The 15,829-nt window shown below is 57.2% G+C and overlaps 1 protein-coding gene across 5 annotated transcripts in view; it reads left to right on the forward strand.

Moving 5' to 3' along the window:
• The window catches only part of RAI1 (retinoic acid induced 1), a 108,304-nt gene that overhangs the window by 66,312 nt on the left and 26,163 nt on the right, over positions 1 to 15,829 (forward strand). The gene's annotated exons all lie outside the window — the stretch shown is intronic.

A 15,829-nucleotide genomic window follows, 5' to 3' on the forward strand; every position in this document is an offset into this window, starting at 1 on the left:
CCCTTGGCAGGGAACCAGTTGGCTTCCTCTGAACGGGGGTCCAAGCTGCTCTTGGTGAGCCCTGCTGAGGCACCTGGCAAAGCTCAGCTCCTGCCCAGGCAGAGAGAAGGGCCCCCAAGCCCCTTGGAGCTCCCGTGGTCCCTGCCCCGCTGAGAGGAGCCCAGTGCGGTGGAAGACAGAAAGGGGCTTCGTAAACTGTAAAGGGCTGTGCAGATGTTGTTTACTGACTTACCCACCTGTCAGCCAGGCGTTTCTGAGCGCCTGTTTGTTTGCTGGCAGTATCTGGGCACCAGGGATTTACAACAAAGACAAAAGGCTCTGTCCGTGTCGCATCCGGTTCGGTAGGAGACAGACACATCAACTGCTAATTGCATTGAGTGCGATAATCAATGTGTGTGCAAGGAGCAGGCTCAGGAAGGGGAACGGAGATTACAGGGGCCTGGGGAGGGTGGAGGGCAAGGGATCAGGACGGGCTCTTCAGAGGCAGGCGCCTGGGCAGGGTTTTGAAGTATGGGTGTGGTGGGTCTGCCAGCTCTGGACAGAGGGGCTGGCCTGTGCAAAGGCCCAGTGGTGTGAAGCAGTTCTGTTGGCACGTGGGTTATCACTGACTTATTTGGGTGGGGGAAGGGACCTGGAGGAGGGAGCAGGTGTCTGAAGGTACAAGGCCATGGACGCCAAGCTTGGGAGGTATTATTTGGGGACGTTGGAGAGCCATGGGAGGTTTTAAACTGGAGAGAAATAAAGTCAGATTTGGGTTTATAGAAGAGCTGTAGCTGTGATAGGAAACTCTGGTTCCAGTTCTGGTTAGGGGCCCTGGGGTGGGGCGGGGGCCCGAGCTCACATCTGCAAGTGTGGTCGTCAACATCCCACTGTCCTGAAGAGGCCAGAGCCCTTGCCTGGGTGGGGGGCAGCGGGGACAGAGGAGGCAGTCCCCTCTGCAAGCTGCAGGCCCCAGCCCTGGGGAACCTGCCACGCAGTGGGGGCTGGACCAACTCAGACCCCACAAGGGAACAGCCTCAGAGGCATGCATGCAGCCTTCGCTCCTGGGACCCGTGAGGGTCTGAGTGTTGCCTGGAAAAACGCCCAGTCAGGAGGGCCCCGTGAGGGGTCGTGGTGCCCACTCGCTGCCATCAGAAAGAAAGATACAGACTGGGACACAGGCCTCAGCCCAGCTCAGAGGAGGCCTCGGTTGGCAGGCTTCCCCCTCGTGACACACAGTAAGTCCTCACTGTGGAAAACTCAGCAAATAGACCCAAGTCCCAGGAAAGTGAAGCTCCCATGGGATCTCACACTGACCAGTGGCGGGTCGCGTTTGGAGCCCAGTTGCTCTGGGATCAGACATGGTTCTACACTTTTAAAACCAGACATAGCATCATAGCCTCCCTGCATCCCTCAGCGACTCGCTGCTCTCACTTAATGCATTGGGAGTAGTTCCCCACGTCCACACATCCAGTGGTGGCGTTGGCCAAGAGCCGAGCTGTCCAGAAGGACCCCAGCTGACCGAAGTGTCCAGAGCTTGTTTGGGGAGCAGAGGCCGTGGCTGTCCTACTGTATGTGGCACCCAGCACAGAGGCTGCACCCAGGAGGTGCTAAATGAAGAGTTGTGGAAAGAAGTTAGTGCTCTGTCCCTGAAAGTGAGTGAGCAGAAGTTGGGTGGACTTTGTGGGAATGCTGCAGTTTGGATCTGAGGCTAAATCTTGGGGTGAGGCCCTGGCCGGGTGGCTCAGTTTGTTGGAGCGTCATCCTGCACACCAAAAGGTTGCAGGAACCTGGCTAGGTTCCATCCCTAGCCAGGGCACATGCAGGAAGCAACTGATTGATGTTTGTCTCTCACACTGATATTCTTCTCTCTCTCTCCCTCTCTCTTTCTCTCTTCCCTCCCTCTCTAAAACCAATAAAAATATCCTTGGGTGAGGATTAAAAAAAATCTTGGAGTGAGATCCGTGCTTAATAAGGGCTCTGGATGATTGGGGTGAAGGAGTAGGGTGTTCGGGGAGGACTTCCTGGAGGAGGTAGGTCATGAAACATTAAGAAGAGAAGTGATGCATGCAGTTCATTCACTCACCTAACAGCTACCTGCTGAGGGCACCCTCCTGGTCAGATCCCCGTGTGGGCAGGCTGGGGACCCAGATGGGGTTCTTTTGCTACAGTGCTGCCAGGCTTGGGGGAGAGGCAGACAGCTGCCCAGGACATATGGGTGTACGGTGGAAGGGCAGGCAGTGAGGGCACAGGGACCCTGAGGACAGACAGCCTTCGAAGCTAGAGACCCAGAGTGGACCTGGCCTCAGGGCCAAAGTCACCTGGACTTTGCCCAAAAGTTTGGCTCAGTTCAGCGTCCCTTACCCTTCTGAGAGCTTCTGTATGCTGGGAGTTGGCGGCTGCTCAGCCAGTGCCCTGGCCTGCTTCCTCTGCTTCCGAGAGGGTTCCCTGTAGCCCAGTGCCAGCTCCAGAGCCCCACACCAAGGGGGGCCCACACCCTGGTGCCCAGAAGCTGCACAGCTTCTCAAAGCTGGAGCAGGAGCCCAGTGGGGACAAATCTGTTCACCTCTCGAGCCTTGGTTTCCTCAGTGGTCAGATACTGGCATAGCCTCTTATACCCACCCTGCCTGACCCAGCCTCCAAGATCCGTGGTGAGAAAGTCTCCAGGCAGAAGGCCCTGCCTCCTCACCAAACAATGTGGGGATTGAGCTGTGGGAGGAGCAGTTTGGCTATAAGGTGTGACTGCAGATGGATGGTGATGGGGGCTGTGGGGGGAGCTTGGGACAGACAGCCCCCTTACTGGAGCCTTCAAACACTGCCCACTCTGGTGACAACAGTTGAAGGGGATGTGTTTTGGAGTCAAACACTTGGGTTCGGGTTTCACTTGTTGGTTGTGTGATCTTTGGCTAGTTGCTAGTTTTCTCTGTGCTCGGTGCTGTTGTCTTGGGGTTGGAAGATCTGTGAGCTAGTGCCCCAGGACAGTGCCTGGGACACAGGAAGCAAGGGGAGCTGCTGTTGTCCTTGTTGAGTGCCCAGGGTTCTGGTTCCTGTCTAGCCACCAGCTTCAGCCTCAGGGTTTGCGTGGCACCAGTTCACTCACCAGCCCATAGCACTCACACTGTCACACCTACTGTGTGCCTGGTGCTGGGGTGCTGTGACAGAACCAGGGGCTGCAGGCTTGCTGCGAAGCAGGCAGCCACAGATCCTGACTGGCCGAGGGACCAGGGCCACGCCCTGGTGGACCTGTGAGGTGGTGGGAGCAGGAGGGGAAAGCAGGGCAGGCCCCTGTTAGCAAGTCACAACCAGAGTTGAGAGGTGATGCTGAGTGGAAGTTAGAAGGCCTGGGAGCATTTTGCCAGGCAAATGAGGAAGGGAAGGTGTACCCCAGGATCCTGCCAGCTGTGTGCAAAGGTTGGGGGCATGAAAGAGCTGGTGGGTGCACGTAGCTCCCCGTGGTTTGGTGTTGCTGGGACATGAGATTTGAGAATGGGAAGGTAGGCAGGGGTCATGCCTAAATGTCAAACCAGAGAGGCAGAGACATTGTCTCATGGGTGATGGGGGCTCGGTGGGGGGTGGTCTGAGCTGGGGGGCAGGGTTAGGTGAGAGAAATATGGTGGATCCAGAGCATGAAGGAAGGGGCAGGAGAGGTGGGGAGGGCTCAGGAGGTGGGCCAGCCAGTGCAGGGGGAGGAGGGGAAAGACTCCTGGCATCTGAGCACCTTCAGGCTGAACTGGGAATTCCTGAGTGTAAGGATGGCCTGGAACCTGGGAACAGCCATAGGCCTTGCTCCCAGCCCGAGCCCCATGCCTAGGTGAGGACTGGGAGTGCCAGCAACCTCCGTGCATTCAGCAAGCATGTGCCTGCCGTGTGTCCTGATAAGACAGACAAGACCCTGCCCTCACAGAGCTTGCCATCCATGGGGTGGGCAGATAAGAAGCTGTCAGCAAATACTCGAGGGAGGAGATTCCAGAGAATGGCAAGAGCTGTGGGGGTGGGGGCTCCCTTAGGCAGGCAGGCAAGCAGGGAGGGCCTCTGGGAGGCGGTGGCTTTGGGGGGTAATGAGAAGATCCAGGGAGCTGGTGGCTTAGGCAGAGGAAAGAGTGAGCAAAGGCCTGGGGGTCAGGGCCTGGCGTGTACAAGGACCTGGTGGAAGCCAGTGTGGCTGGAGAATGTGCGGGGCAGAAAGGTGCCCCTCCCCTAGGACAGGGCAGACTGAGCTGAGGGGTAGTGTGACTCCCTGGCTGGCAGCAAGGGAGCCCCTCCAAAGCAGGAGAACCAGCCCGCATGCAGGTGATGGGAAGTACTCACTCAGAGTCCCCTTTGAAGGGAGGCTCTTTTGCAGAAGGGCAGGTGGAGGTGACTCAGTGGAACCAAGAGCCCTCTGGACACTGGGATCCAGGGGCCTACACCTCCCATGGCCGAGTTGCTCTGTGATGCACCCCAGACCCTGCCCGCACCATCCCCATCCAGCCCTCTTCTTTTACCAGGGCTGGAAGCAGGTCATGGCCTAGGCTCCCCACTGGGCTGCCTGGCAAGTGGCCACTCTGAAACCCTGCTGCTGTGAGAGGATCCCTGGCAGCCCTTGGAGCTGGGAATCCAAACCAAGCACTGAGCTGGGGTCATTTATCACAAGCCCAAAAACCAAGGCACTTCTGGAAAAAAATGTTCTTTTCCTGGGGTTCCAGCTACTATTGTAAAAAATAGGTTAATTGGGGGCACTATTTCCTGAGTGCCCCCAAATCCTACCTTGCTCCCCCTAACTTTTCCCAACCAGTATGAGATCCTTTGAGGAGGGTGGCAAACCCTAGAAATGTGGGAGGAAGGGTCAGCCTAAGGCACTCATGTGCTCTGGGCATCCTGACCTGCAGGCCCTGCTGGAGGGCTCCCAGAGATGGGCCTAGGTGTCCACAGCCCCCTGGGCTACACCTGGCTTTGCAGTCAAAGGAGGAAAAGCTGGAGGTCTAGTCTAGGTGTCCTTACCCCCTTCTGGCTTATTCCTATGGGAACTGATTGCCCACTGACTGGTGCTAGCCCTCAAGGAGCCACTGACCCTGGCAGGAGGGATGATGCAGGTGTGGCTGTGGGGGTGAGTGAGGCCTGCCTGTGTGCTCAGGGAGCAGTGGCCACGTGCCAGGGAGGCAGGGAAGGGAGAGCGATGCTGGGTGGAGGCCTAGAGGCCCAGGACATGAAAGAACAGAGGTCCTGGAACAGCTGAGACTGCAGCATGCCTGGACTGTAGTGTCCATAGAGCTCACGGCTAGAGTGCTCCTAGTTTGCAAAGCTGCAGAAGTTGTCAGGGACCAGACCACCAAGACTCTTGAATGCCTGGTGTCCTGATCAGGATGAGCTAGTTATGCTGCATAACAAACATCCCCTAAATATCAGCACCTTAAAACAGGGTTTATCCCTCACTGGTTCTGAACCAGGCAGCAGAGGGATCCAGGCAGATGGCGCAGCAGCTTCAGAGCACTTGCATGTCACAGAGGGAGAGAGACGGACATGTGGGCTTGCAGGACTTCTTCCTTAAAGCAGCACTTATCACTTTCACTTGAACTTCATTGACCAAAGTGAGCCACACAGCCACCCTGGCTTTTTCTGGGGGGAGATGTGCATCCTGCCCTTGGCCAAGGAGAACAGGAAATATCTGGTTGTGGGTCGACATTGACCGCACAGACTGAGGCAGGTTCCACGCTTCACTGTGTGCCAACTGAAGAGCCTCAGGAGGCATTCAGTAGGGGAGGCTGAGATCTTGTTTGTTTTACTTTTTAACTTTCTGTTGACTTCCACACAGAGAAGGGCATGAACTCTAAGTGAACAGCCAATGAATTGCTGCAGACTGAACATGCTTTGTGCACAACCAGCACTCAAATCCAGAGAAAAAGCACCACAGCCCCGGAGGTGCCCGTACCAGTGTGCAGCGTGGACTGCCCAGCGTCTGCTTGCCTGCCTTTGTATTTTACCCACGTGCATCTTGTACTCCACACGCCATTTCTGAGACTCACCCACACTCTGTGTGTCGGTCGCTTGTTATTTTCCTTTGCTGTGTAGTATTCCGTTGTGTGCATACGTGGTCTGCTCATCCTTCCTGCCTTTGATGAATATCTAGGAAGTTTACAGTTTGAGGAGCTTATGAATAAACCTGCCACAGACATACTGCAACACATGCTTTGGTGCTAGCGCATAGCATTCCCATTGGCCATGTGCCTGGAAGTGAAATGACTATGGGCTCATGGGTTTCAGAAGGCTCACCTGGATGGGGAGACTGAGGCAGTGATCCAGGCCAGGATGGGGTAAGAGACAGAGCAGGCCAGGCCCTCTGCCCTTGCAGCCTCAGAACCCAGACACATCCGCAGTGCAGTCGTCTTCCATGGGACTTGGAGGAGGAAAATCCCATGAAGGCAGGCCCAGACACATGGGGCTGCGTGTTCAGCCCGGGCAGTAACCCTCAGGCTGGTGGTGGGAGTTACGTGGTGACGTGGCATGTTCTAGCACACGGACAGGAATGGCCATAGCGTGTGCATCATAATGCAGATCTCACACCTGCCAGGTGCATGTGTAAAGAACATCCCCTGACCCTCCATGAGCCAGCCCCACCCCGTTGCCTGTCTGCATGAGGGAAGGCTGACCCCATTCAGTGAGTCAGCAGAGGGGCTGCCAGAGCAGCCTGGCTGAGCCCCACTTTGCTCCCTGCTCCTGGGCCCACAGGGTGAAGAGTCGGGGGTCACTCCCTCTTCAGATAGTGACACTTGCCCTGTTACATCTTGGGGTGGTATTTCCTAATGGGCACCAAGAAGGGGTAATTTTTTGCCCAAAGTGAAGTCAGGAGAACAGTGGGGTTATAGGCTTCGGCCTTTGGAAGACAGAAGCTTCCTATGGAGCTTGCCCAGGCCTCTGCACGGTCAGCCCCTCTCTTGCAGGAACTCAACAGGAAAGGCCACGGGCACTGTGGCCAACACCTGCGAACCTGAGCCTCCTTGCCAGGAAGGCCTGGCCTACCCTGCTGGACAGGTGGCTTGCCTAGCGGGGCTGTCTCACAGGTGAGCTCACAGGGCGCACTCGAAGTGGCTGTGTGCAGCTGGCTGCAGTTGTCCTTAGAGGCCAGAGCGAGGCTCTGCTGAGATTCTTAGATCCACGTGGTCTGCATGTCGCCCACCTGCCCCCTCCCCCCAGCCACTAAGGGTTGGGTTCTTGTTTTAATAAAAAGATATGGCACAGCTGTTCCTTTGACTGGTCTCCCCTGGCCCCATGTCTGGGCAACCCAGGCATAGGATGGCCCCTGAGACCCCTGCTCCTGGGGAAGTGGGCCAGCCATTCAACCTAGGGAGACACTGGCCAGCTGTGAGAAGAACGCATCTTTGTCACACACACGTGGGGTTTTTTATGTGCATTGTCCCAGAGTCTAACAGGAAGGGGAAAGTGAGGCTTTGATGCCAGACATCACCTCTCACGGGTACGCTGTCACTCGGGCATGTCTGTGGCCTGCTTTTATTAAGGAGCTGTCAGCTCTTCTCAGGCCAGAGGCCCAGGGGCTTTGGGGACAGGAGGTGGCTCAGAGCTGTCTGCAGAAAGCCCAGCATCTGCATAGCGTTTGCTGGGGGCCTCAACCCCACTGTACCTCCAAGGAGCAGAGGGGCCTGGTGACAGATCCCCCAGGGGAGCCAGGGATGAACCCAGGCCCCTGGACCAGATGAGCTTCTGAACCCTCAGCTGGGAGGGAAGACTGGTCCAGACCAGCATGGCCTGAAACTGGTCTGCTGGGCTCGTGTGTCCATGGCAGCTCCCCATGAACCAGAATTCGGCTTTGCAGACTCCTATTCCCCATTCATTCAGAAACACTCAGAGCTGCTGGGCCTTCTGGCAAATTTTATCTCACTGGAGAAAATATACAAAACGACCAAAGACTATAAAGAATAGAGTCACCTCTAGCTCCTCCAATGAGGAGACGCCAATGTTAGCATTTCTGTGTGTTCACACCCAGTTTGTTTAAAAAAACTGGGGTCATGTTGACCATCTGCTTCTGTCCACCGTTTCCATTTTACATCCCATCGTGAGCCCCCAAGGGACAGAAAAGGGCCTTTAGACACAGGGCTGCTGAAAGCTGGGTTTGGGGTCCTACCTTGCTGTGTGGTCTTGCAGGAGCTGTCCCCCTCTGAGTCGCTGTGCCTGTGCTCCTGCAGGGTAAGGGGATGGTTTCCCAGGCTCCATTCAGAGCCAGAGGCCTGGGGTCTCAGTGCTGGAGGGGCAGCAGGGGCCCCGTTGCTCTGCATTGTCTCCCAAGGGAGAGCCTGGTAATGCTTGTCGGGGGCTGGGCACAGGGCAGGCCTGGCCCCTGGCATGCAGTCTGTTTGGGAGCCAGCCCCTGGAGCTAGGGCAGCCTGGGCTCCCTCCTGCCTGCAGCACTTTCCCACAGGGTCAGCCCTGCGTCCTCCCTGACCTCCCCACCTCCCGAGTCACAGAACGGGGTAGCTGTGACAGTTTGTCGACTTAATATGCACAAAGCACCTAGCACATGGTGAGTGCTCAGTGGCTACCCTTGGATTACTGGTACTCTTATGATTACTGTTATTACTTTTGTTGCTCCTATGCTTTCTGTTATCTGTGACGTGAGGATTAAACTGTGACCCTCTCGTAGAGCCCAGCAGGGTACCTGGGACCTGGGGAACTAGGGCATGGTGCAGCGCCCGTGCGGCAACCTTCTCCTCACTGGGGACCTGTGCTCAGCAATGCCCTGAGCTCGCTCTAAATGCCTTGTGCTGCCTTGAGAGTGACACTTTTTGAGCAGGGGCTTGCATTTGCATTCTGCACTGGGCCACACAGATGGCGGAGCTTCCCCTGCTCTGCACAACAGGAGTCCTGGTGGCACTCCATGGGGTGGCCTCTCCCGGAGCCTGACCCTGAAGTGTTTCTGTGCTTGAGCTATTTGGGAGGGGAAGGCGGGGCTAGGAGGCCCCTTCAGAGGCAAAGGAATGTGGCCTGTAAGGTCCAGTGCCCTGTCTGAGGCACACATGGAGGCAGGTGCCAAGCAGTGCTGCTGATGGCCACTCCAGGAACTGCCAGTGTAGTGGTGAAGCCACCAAGGGCAGGCTGGGCCTGAGTGGAATGCCAGCCGGGCAGGCAGGGCAGAGTGGAGGGCCTGCAGAGCTGTGGCCAGACTTACCAGGGAGATGGGGCAGCTCAGGTTGGAACTGATTGGAGCTGAGCCGAGCACATGTGAAGTGCAGGGAAGTGCAGCAGCTCAGGTATCAAGTTTGCTTCCCCATCTCTGTCCTCAGGGAGGCAGCTCGCACACCCCCCAGCACCCACTCATGCGGGGAGAGAGGAAGGGAGCTGGGACGAGGCTACATGGTGTCTGGAAGGCCTGTGACAGTGCCAGGGGGCAAAGGGCAGCTGTGGGGCTAGGGCTGCATCCACAGGACAGGTGGAACTAGGGTCACCTACGCCTGTGGGGAAGGGGTGTCCAGGACAAGGGCCGATGAGCCGGCAGGGCCAGGGGCCTCTGGGTGACAGTGGCAGCTCAGCAAAGAAGAGAGGAAGTGCCAGAAGGACAGAGAGGGAAGGACTCTCATGCCTTCACAAGGTACACAGGTGGCCTCTTGAAGGAACCGGGGGTCTGACAGAGGGGTCTGAGCCTCCCTGCCACGTCTCCCCCATTCCTGTGGGCGGGGTGGGGTGTGCTGGGCCCCAGGATAGGAGTGGTGAAGGGTATTCCTGGAAAGAAAAGGGAGTTCAAGGTGAGGTTGTTCTTTCAACATTCCATGCCAGCCTTCGTGGGTGACTATGACGCAGGAAGCTCCGTGTCCCAGCTGGGGCTGGGGAGCCGATGGACTCCATGAGCTGCGGGAGCTGCACAGGGGCCGTGGGATCCAGAAGGAAAGGAAGAATCACCTCTGAAGGCATCAGGAAAGGCCCTCAGAGGCCCCTGCTCCCTTGGATTCAGGCCTGCGGAGATAGGGAAGGGCACCCCAGGGGCATGAACTGGCCGGGACATGGGGGAGCCTGTCAGGGACAGCGAAGGCCTGATCTCAGAGAGCTCAGAGGCAGCAGGAGCCCGCTTTTCTCCAGGTGCTGGAGCTGGGGGGGCTTGAGCACCACACTGAGGATGGGGGCTCAAGTAGGTAGGAGTAATGGGGAGTCAGTGAAGGCCTTATAGCAAGGGAGTACCCTAAGCAGAGCTTTTGAGAAGCTAGATGGGCCAGAGGCTAGGAACTGGAAACCCAGCCTGGAGGCAGTCACAGGATTCCCTGTAAGAGAAGAGGCTGGATTGTGAGCTCTGGCTCTGAGAGACCTTGGGTGGCAGGGGAGGACGTGGGGGCCTCTGCAGAGGTAGACTGTGGGAGGACTGGGGCCCAGGGCAGGAGTGTGGAGTGTAGGACTTAGGACACTGAGGATTCCTTGGATCCAGGGACCTGGAGCCACAGAGGGGGTTAGAGTGGGGGAAGAGAGCCAGGCTTTGACCTCAGAAGCTGACCAGGGCTCTCTGGGAAAAGAAAGGTCAGCCAGGAAGAAAAGTGAAAGGCTGGGGCTAAGACATAACCACATTGGGGGTGGGGGCAGGACCTGGGCCAGAGGGTTTGGCAGGGCTCATGGGACCCTGGTGTGGACCTGCGGGATAAGACTTCTGGCTGGAAGACAAGGGAGTTGGTGTTGGGAAGTCCTGGCCGAGGGCTGTCTGTCCTGAGCGAGGCCTCCCACTGAGGTCCTCGTCCACCTGCTGGGGAAGACAGCCTATCTCCCAAAGGGCCGTGGGGCTGCGGGCCTCAAGGACAAAGGCAAGCGGGGGCAGGGGAAGGAGCTTGTGGCTGGGAGCTTAATGGCCCTGAAAAAAAAAACATAAAATTGGAGAATTATGGGGAGACATAAACAGAGCTGTCAGGCATTAGCTGCAGGAAACTGCTCAGCCCGGGGAAGAGAGGCTGTTGGCTGAGCTGGGGTCCTGTGTGTGCGCCAGAAAGACAGGAGCGACAAAGGAGGGAGATTAAGAAGACACTGCCTCCACGCTTGGGCTCTCTGGCCCTTCTGTTCTCACGCCCTGACTGAGGCCCCAGCCCACACAGACCCTGGGGGCTGTGCCTGGCTGCTGGGGCAGGGGCAGGGCCTGCTGGCTCTGTGGGTCTAGGCTGGTGGGGGCACAGAAACCAGCCCAAGACTGAAAATTTATGGATGCTCACACACCCTGCCACCATCACTTTCACTGTCGCTGCTGATGTCATCAGTCAAGCACTAATGGGCTTAAATTTCACCTTAAACCATACCCACTGTCCTCCGCAGATGACAAACACGCTGCTGTCTCTGCTCTGCAAACCTGCTGGGCAGGCTCCAGCAGGCACGCACCCCTCCCTTCTCCAACGTCCTTCTGGCCCCCACGGAGAGGCTCCCAGCCGCTCCGGTCTAGGGACACTGAAAGGCCAGGGGAACTCCCAGGGGGCTTCTGGGGGCCCCTGGGTGGGGGGCAGGGCTCAGGAATGGGGCATCTGGGGGACCTTTTGGGGATCTGGAGTGACGTGGCACAGGGAGGAGGAAGCCTGGGGCCCGATTCCCCTCCCTGTGTGGTGTGAGTGGGGCCGTGCCCCTCTGAGTTTCCCAGCCTGGGTGTCATGAAGGGCAGCTGCAGTGGGGACCCCAAGAACCACCTGCAGTGTTCTTCAGAACCTTGGGGAAATCGTATTTTGCTCAGGCCAACACAAACAGCAGTGGCTTTGCTTGGGGATGGAATTCCATTCCACCCAAGGTCCATCTGTCCACTCACCCACCCATCCTTCTACCCATTCATTCATTCATGTAACAGACATGTGGCCCAGGAACCATCCAACAAAGACTCAAGAAGCTATTTGGGGCCCCATGAGAGAGAACAAGTGGGTCTCTAAACAGTTTGCTTGGGAGACAAAAATCCTTCCAGTGGTGGCTCCCAGGGTGGGAAGGGAAGTGACAAAGGAGCTCTGGGGGCCAAGGCGGGTGGTGTAGACCCGCTGGCCCATCTGGTCCATGTGAACTGCGTTTGCCTGCAAAGTTGACAGGGACAGAGACGGAGCTGCAGTGGAGGAAACACAAGGTTGGGCTGCCAGGGGGTTCCCCTGCTGTTTGTACCAGTCTGTGGCCACTGCCCACAGCCTTTGCTTCCCACAGAGGGACAGGGGGCCTGGGATCTTGCTGTGGCTTATCTGCCATGGCAGCCAGCCTGTAGGAGCCGGTGCTCAGAGCCATCCTTTCCCATGGGAATCTTGCTCCCCTCCAAGTCTCCAGTGCAGGCCTTTCATCACTGAGCTTGAACGGTGTCCCCTCTAGACACAGACAGCAGTGCCAAGGAGGCCTCAGCCAGAGAAGCCTTCTGGGTCACACTGTTCCCTCCAGGAGGCAGAGGTGGAGCCCAGAGGCCACAGATCAGGGGCTTCAAGGCCAGGGTGAGGGGCACAGCGCCCTGTCCCGGGGCTCTGTAGGCCCAGGTTCCTGCCTCCAGGGACTCTGATGCCCACCCTGCTTGCTTGTGCCTGGGACCCTTACCCAGGGGGCACACTTGAAGCCAGACAGGCCAAGTTCAGATTCAAATGTTACTGCTCACCAAAAAATCCCCTTTGCCCCTAGATCTGAATGGCTGTGTCTGTGCAGTGGGGGTGCCCCTGTGTTCCTTGCAGTTACTCTGGGGGTTGAAATGATGAGAGGGAGGAAGGCACATCTCTGGGTCCCAGCACATGCAGGGCACCCAGAAAGCACGGCTGAAGAGACTGACTTGTGCCCCAATACCTGCCACGAGGGTCACTGTCAGCCACAACACAGCAACCCCTCCTGGGCCTTCCAGAATTGAGTTTGGGGCTTCCAAAACCTAGGCCTGACCCTATAACCCTAAAGTATACTATAGTAATAATCATGTGAGGCCTTTTATTACTTACCTGTTACAGGGCTTCTGCCCAAAGCTGGGTGCTTCCGCCATGTGCAGGCTGCTCCCGGAGTGTGGCCCTGCACATCGGAGCACCATGTGAGGATGGCTGTGAGGGTGTGACACACAGGAGGTTTATGTTCGTTTTCTTATTGGTTCTTTGGTCAGCCTGTGAAGTGACTACTTGCCACTATCCCCATTTAATCACTAAGGAAGTGGCAACCCAGAGAGGTGGGGTGACTCACCCGAGGTCACAGAGTAAATTGTCAGGGCCTCGGGTACTGGATGTTCTTTCCAAAGACCCAGAGGCTCTGGGCTGGAAGCGGCCAGCCGTGGAACAGGGTGGGACACCGGTGCCTTTCTGCGCCCTCTTTCCCCAGGCCTGGGGCTGCAGGGGCCTCCGGCCAGCTGGCCAAGTCCGTTCCACCCGACATGCCAGCTGGGGAACACAGACGGCTGGGCTCTTCTCTGGCCACTGCCCACTGGGCCTCTGGGCCAGGACAGCGGATCCAGCCAGTTGGACGGGTACCCCTTGCTCCTGGGCGGGAGGCGAGAGCCAGGTTCCTTTCCCTCCAAGGATCCCCGCCTTCTTGGCCCTACCCCCATAGCCAGCTACAACCAGGATAAGGGTTTTCCTGAACTTTTCCTGTTATAAAAAATTACATACTTACCTCTTAAATATAAAAATAGCAGCTCATTTATCAGTCTCTCCTCTGCCAGGCATTGCTTAGATGACTCTGCCCACTATCTCATTTAATTCTTACAGAGCCCTTGAGGGGCATGCTTCTCACTCCTGTTTCACAGATCAGGACACTGAGGTATGGGCGCTGGGGTCACCTCCCCAGGCACCCCGGACTGGGGGTTGCCCCATCCAGGATTCTGCCCCAGGTATCCCTGGGCTGTCAGCCACGCCCTTAGAGCCTGGAGTCCTAAGGCCCCATGGAAGCCCAGCAAGGCCTCTGCTTTTAAATTTTATGATGTGTCACCTTTGTTCTGAGGATCAAAGGAAAGCGCACTGCTGGCAGAACCAGAGTGGAGAGAATGGTGGCATGCGGACCAGGAGCAGGGCCTGTGGGCCATCCATGGCTCTGGAGGCCTTGGCTGTCTGTACAGTTCAGTCCTCGAGCCAGTTCTGGCTCGTGTGCCCTGGACTGTGCACCTGGACATGAGGACACAGCCCACACGGGGATTCAGACTTGGTCCTTCCCTAATGGGGGGCCCCAGTTTCCTCTTCTGTAAAATGGGAGGACGATTCCTGCCCTGCCGACTGCCCAGTGCAGGACGCAGGTGGGCTGACTGCTCTTGGCAGCTGGCACGCATCCCGTCTGAGGAGCAGAGGGTGCCCCCGCCCCGGCCTGGAGCTCGGCAGCCGTGATGTGGCTCTGCCCGACTGGAGCCCGCAGCCAGGCTCTTTCTTCAGTCTTTATCCATAGCAGTTTAAAAATCTTTACTAGGCGTCAAGTGCTCATGAAAAAAAAAATCAAGTGTCTCTTTTATGCAAAGTGGGCATCTTTGCACACCGTCTGCCCTGTGCTCTCTCACCGAATCTGAAGGCTGCGCCCCTGATTCACAAGCTTGAGCACACTCACTCTAGTGCTGCACTGCGAGGACTTCCCCCATATTCCCCTCGTCCTTCTCAGATGGATGTTTGGGGGTACCCAGTCTTTCGCTGCTGCAGTCGACAACTCAGGTCATTGCCCTGTGCAGACAACCCTGCATCTGGTTGGGAGCAGGACTGCTGGGTAGAGGGCACCTAGGGCTTTTATTCGGGTCCATATTGCAAAAAGGCTCTCCAGAGAGATTCATGGGCTCACCCCCACCTTCCTCACTGGACCAGGCTCCTCTCCCCGACCTCGCCGCCAGCTGGGAATGAGCAGCTTGCCACACCCACAGCTGCTCTGTACCAAGACAATCCACTGGGCCATTTCCCTAAAGGAAATCCTCAAAGGCCAGGTATGCTTAGGGGCCAGGCCAGAAAGAACCCACGTCCAGCCTTTCTAGGCCCTGTGCCCTAACCTGGGATGTGACCTCAGCTGTGGCTCCAGGTCTCAGTTTCCTCTTTCATAAATCAAAGATGGTGACAGTACCTACCCGATGGGGCTGTTGTGAGGACGAGGTCTGCAAATGCAAGCGCTTCTCAGGACATGCCTGGCACGTAGGCAGTAAGTGAGAACTGGCTGCTCTTGATTGAGTGTGGGTGAGCCTCGTACCCCAAGGACTGCAGCCCCTGGGGTGGATGCTGGGGTCTCAGACTCGTTGTGCCTTTAGAAGGGGCCAGAGAAGGGAAGAGGGGATGGGCAGACAGCAAAGGAAAGAGTGGAGTCATTGCATCCCAGCTTCCAGCTCTCCTGACGGGGACACCAAGGCCCCAGAGGCATGGACATGAAGTGACAGCAAGCTTCACACAGTGGAGCTGCCAGAAGCAGGGCTGCACGCTGAGCAGCAGGGCTGCCCAGGCCCTGCAGCGGCCAGCTCTGAGACACAGGGCTTCGGGGTGCCGTGCCTGGTCCCCAGGATGTGGAGGGACTGGAATGTTGCCAAGGCTGAGGTCTTGCAGTCACTTGCAATCCACAGGCCGGTGGTGCCAGCCTTTCCTGGGAGCACTGACATGGCAGGGCCCTAGGCCTGACCACCAGCAGAACGTGCATCTTACTAAGATGTGCACACTGGTGTGCAAGAAATGCTGGGAAGACAGCTCACCTGCCATTGGAGATGGGCTTTAACCTTCAGTCCTGGCACCCTCCCAGCCCTGGGGTGTCCTTGTCCCTCGTAAAGCCCTCCCTGAAGACCTGCTCTGTCCTGGATACACACAGCTCCCTGGGAGACAGGGAAAAGACAAGACTCGGTCCTTACCCCCCAACAGGGCACTGAGTTTCTGTCCTTCACAGAGCCTCTGCCAGGTGCCAAGCACAGTACCCCCTTCAGTCTCAGGATCGCCCTGTTGGAATGGTGTTAATAGAAGCAGGTTTTAGCTGAGGA

Source organism: Phyllostomus discolor, chromosome 8 (genome assembly GCF_004126475.2).
Source record: "Phyllostomus discolor isolate MPI-MPIP mPhyDis1 chromosome 8, mPhyDis1.pri.v3, whole genome shotgun sequence".
NCBI classification, from domain to species: domain Eukaryota; kingdom Metazoa; phylum Chordata; class Mammalia; order Chiroptera; family Phyllostomidae; genus Phyllostomus; species Phyllostomus discolor.